The sequence below is a fragment of the Syngnathus acus genome, chromosome 13 (genome assembly GCF_901709675.1).
Source record: "Syngnathus acus chromosome 13, fSynAcu1.2, whole genome shotgun sequence".
Classification (NCBI taxonomy): Eukaryota; Metazoa; Chordata; class Actinopteri; order Syngnathiformes; family Syngnathidae; genus Syngnathus; species Syngnathus acus.
Window position 1 is genome coordinate 14,696,161 of NC_051098.1, and position 5,044 is coordinate 14,701,204.

Here is a 5,044-nt window from a genome sequence, read left to right on the forward strand (position 1 = left end):
AAATTATAATGCACTTGACTGGTCCAATCCAAAAAAACAACCAGGTATAAGATGTGTGTTTCTTGTTGGATGAGTCTCTTTCAATCTGCGTTAATAATTAATTGCTTGTATAAAGTTAGTTTAAGCCACCTGGAGAAAAATAAACGTCTGCTTTTTGAGAATTTAGGTCATAAATCCAGCAAGATGTGTTGTTATCTGAAGATAAGCTCAGATATGTTTGTGCGTTGTCCGCTCCTGAATGTATCCATTGTCAAAGTTAGCAATATCTGCGATGGGAGTCCACTCCTCAAGGCCTTTTTTTAAAATGAGTTTCCTCCTTGTTGATCTTTGTGGCTTTCACGGTTACAATGAACAATACTTGCAGGTGAACATGGTGGTGTTGATCTTGTCTGCCATCTAGCGGACATTACTTGTAACAACACATCTGTTGGTGATGTGCTAATACATTTGGCGGATACTTGACAAAACGGGGCATTTAGACGGATCATTTTTTCTCTTCTGTCATCGCAAGTTGATGTTTACCTTATCACGTTTTCCTGTCGCATTGCCTCATTTTTCTCCCTTAACAGAATATTCCAAGCACGTCGAGAGTATTTCAGTGAAATAGGCTGTGACGGTTTACAGCTATCTTCCATTTACTGCTAATCTCAGGCTGCCAGTTAGCCTCGAGAAGTCAATTAAATGGAGCAATAGTGGTGTCATGTTTTCAAAAGCTTTCATGTGGACAGATGATCTAGAAATGATCCCATTTGTAGATTCGCTTGCATGTTGTTAAAAGCACCTCACGTGAAATCAATGTGACGCGTTTTCTAGAAAATTGTAAACTTCTACTCAATAAAGGAAGAAAAAAAAGAAAGTTTGTATTCATCTCATCTCCTAACCTCTTTTTGTATTTTGCTTTCCTTAAAAGCTAGTAAACGTGTACAACAAACAACTTTCCTTGACACTTCCGCTGGTGAGGGTTGCACTTATGTTTCTAGCCAGCAGAGGGCGTTCCAGAGCCTCGACTGGAATCACAGGTCTGCCCTCTCTATTTAAATTGGAAAAGAGAGAAAGGGGAAAGTAATAATTAGCACGGCAGTGTGCATTAGTGTAGAATTTACATTAAGGGACAGACATAAGCAATAATGCTTCTGGAAACATCATTATTGGAAACAGAAAGCCGAGAGAAGAGCCTGTGATGAAATGCTCCAATAAAAAATATCATAAAAACAGAAATGGGCTCTTCTGGCTTAGTGGTAATTACATGGCAGGTCTCTGTGTGCCATGCAATCAACTGTGGCACATTTCAGAGGTGAAAAACACTTTCATTTTCTTCCCTCCTCTTCAATTTTTGCAAACATCCAAATGTGTTTGCTAAGTGAAAGTCACTCAGTTGCTTTTTTGAGTTGCTACGAAAATTAACTCTAAAGCCTTTTAGTTAGCTTATGATAATAACGAGTTGGTTTCATTATGCTAATTATTAGCAATAGTTCAGCCTTGAGTTGGTGCCTGCAATCAATTAGCCAAATAATTTTTTCGTGCAAACTGGCAGCGATTGTGATCTATCTTGCGCTTATCTTTATATCAATGCAAATAGAAAAGTCTCGACTGATGATTTATTTCTGACCTAGTTACGCAACTATGCTGTGATTTTGCCTTTCTTACATGCATTCAAAGTGATATAGCCTCCTTTTTAGTTTGCTGACTAATAGGAGACGCAAATGATGTTTTGTTTTGTTTTCAAAGTGAACTTCTTGCTTGGTGACTCTTTTGTTACCTCTGCACTGGGGATTTTTAAGCAGAAACACACACACACACATACACACACATTCCTCCTGTCGTCTCTCTCCAGGCATTTGTTTGATGAATATTAATCAAGCACACCTTTTAATAATGAATACAGAATTATTATAAAGTTATCTTGAACTCCTCCTCGCCTACTTTCCCAGACGTTTTACTCAAGGCCACATTACGAGACACCGGCCCGTGAGGCATAATTAATAATGATGAATGTGCGTTTTCCCAGCTAATTAGGCCTCCATTTTGACAAGAGTTTTGGATTTTTTTTTTTGCTTGAGAAATTGGTTACACAGCATCACAATGGCTTATTGCTCAACCTTGTCCTTCAATAGCACAAAGCCATAGAAACAAGATTAATAAAAATAAAAAATAAAACAGCAGATGTTAACAAAGAGGCCGGGCTCTCGTGCAAGGACCAACGCTTCACGGAATCACCCGAGGAAATGTAACGTGAAATAGTGAGTAAATGGAATGTGAACTAGTGATATGTCCGGCAAATAGGCTCATTATATCAGCTTATCGCATAGACAGTGGCAGCGCTCCTGCAGCGCCTGTGTGTGAGCACGACTCACTGCAAACAAGTCACACAATGCGGAGCACAATGGAGCAGCGAAAAAGGAAGTGAAATGTTGAGTGGTGCGCTAATAAAGGCTTCGCTGAAGCCCGCTTACGCTATAAATAACGCATCGGAGTTCATCTGACCCTTTCAAGGTCCTTTGCCAAACACACACACATATCAGCAAAATGTGCTGACGAGGTTTCCGCTCAGGTCAACACCTCAGACCTCTCAGAATGGACAACGTGCTAACAGGCGCTAATTGCCACTAGCCGACGATAGGGTTGAGAAAACCTTTGTGTTCAAGCTACAAGGGAGAAACATTTTTTTGTGGCATTTTATTTGAGAGGGGTAAAGCAGACACATAAGGTCAGAGCCCGGGGGGGCGAAAGTGGAATCTTACATTCTTCGTGGCAATCACACTGGCTGCTCCATCCCACCATCTATACACACACAGCAACACAAAATGCACAACATAACCCACAGCGGCAACTTCAAATTCCTTATCTCACACATGCACATAAACGGAAATGACAGTAATGGTAAATCTTTCCTTATAGACTGCGCTTTAGGGCTTTAAGGGATTTTGTGCTGGTTCCAAATATATTGCATGTGCCCTTCGTGGAGCGCTTGACATTTTGATGAGTACAGTTTGTCAGTGCTGCACACACAATCCAGGGAAATGCTTCTACCTGAATCACAATGACAAAGTCAGTGAAATGGCTTCCATTTTACACACTGGTCGTTTATATCGCAAGCTGTTTTACACTCCTTGTACGTAAAACTCAAATGAATCAGTTTGGCCTCATAATATTTACTGTTTTGAAACCCTTCAATGTACTCTCAGTTTTAAATATTGGATAGATACTGGCAAATATTTGTATTTTCCCAATTCCTATTTATTGTGAAACATACCAGACAAGCTAATATTTAGCCTAGCTAGCATTTTGTTTGCTACCTTCTCCTTTGACAGACATGTACTACAACAGACTTTGTTTGTCGGGTTGTGTGGGTCATTTCAAGTACATGTATCCCGAGAAAGTTCTTCGCCAGTGTCTCCTCACACTTGTGAAGCTTTTAAAGGAAAATAAGTCCGATCTTCTCAAGTGACACCACCGGGACCATCACCTCCATTTCATGCTTCTTTGCTCTTTGCGGCCCCTTAATAAGCTCCACACTTCTACTGAAGCAGAGACAGAGTCATTGCGGGGCTCTTCTTTGTGTCCCGCTCTCCAACAGACATCTGGACTCCTCTCGAGCTGCCCAATCACCATTCGCATTCACGACGAACAAAGGCAAGCCGGCGTCCAAAAGTCACCCTTCATCAAGAGCACCTCGCCTGGCCTGACACAAACACAATGAGGTGGAGGGATGAGATGCGCCGACACGGCTGAATCGTTTGCTCTGGGCAAAAGTGAGTCGCATCCTCTGGGGAGATATGTGTCCACGACACCCCACAAGGGAGAGACCCGGTCAGCCTGCGGAGACGCCATCAGGGCCAGATTGGCGACAACAGCTGGCTAATAAATCAACAGGGGGGGACTCAGCAACATGGCACTGCTATATGACCAACAGGATTTTGCTTATACATGACAAAATCAACTTGAAAAATATAGAATTAAACAGTAAATTGTAAGACGAAAGCTAGTGTCAAACTCAAGGCACGGGGGCCAGATACGGCCCGCCACATCATTTTATGTGGCCCGCGAAGACAAATTGTGCATCAAATTCGTGTGTCATTACTAGAATTGCAAATTGTCTTCACTTTTAATAATATCTTTTTTTAAAACATTTGACCAGTTTTTACTCGTTTGATTTGAAAACGAGTTATTTGTCAGTTTGTTTTGTAGCTTTTACTGTATATAATATGAGGTGCTCATACATTTATTTGGGTTGGCCCTCCGAAAGAAGCTATGACTACAATGCGGCCCGCGAAAAAAACGAGTTTGACACCTCTGCAGTAGAGTTAGCTTTTAGCAATGAGTTAGCATGTTGATACCACCTAACTGAAATCATTCTGTGACTGCTTTACGGCTTCATATTGTTGCTTTTTTTGTCAATATTTTCACGAACAACTTGTGAAAATGTTACGTAGCCCTTATTTATCTATTTATAGTAAATCTATTCATTTGAATTTTGTAATTTGGCCCTACTCTGTGTTGACTATCGTAGAATATTGAACATTTACATTCATTGGATCTGTCTCTTTTCCAAGCAGATCGGGCAGAAACACCCTTAACACAGTGCACATCACATGATAATCGTTCAGCGTAATCTTTCAGAGAAATCCAATAAAGCAAAACGTGCCTACGATGGGAAGAGAGGGAAAAAATCTATTATTGGCATTTGTGTACTGTCTGTCCCTTTCGCTCTGCACATAGTGTGCTTTTTATCCGTCTCCAAAAAAATAAAACTGCTTGCTTGGAATCATTTTAAAGCAGGTGTCTGAAAATAGATATGAGCTGTAATCCTATTAAAAATGACAATTTATTTTCACTCCCAGTCTCCAATTTTGCATATGTGATGTCCGCACTGTTAATTCACTCCGAGCTTTACTAAGATATTATACCCACAACAAACAAAGGGAGATTGCATTGTTTTTTTTTCCCCCCACCAGTGCATTACTATGTGTGTGTGTGTGTCCACACACACATACTCAGACAAACACACACGCAGAGCACAGATGTCGTGTCTGTCCCTTTAAAG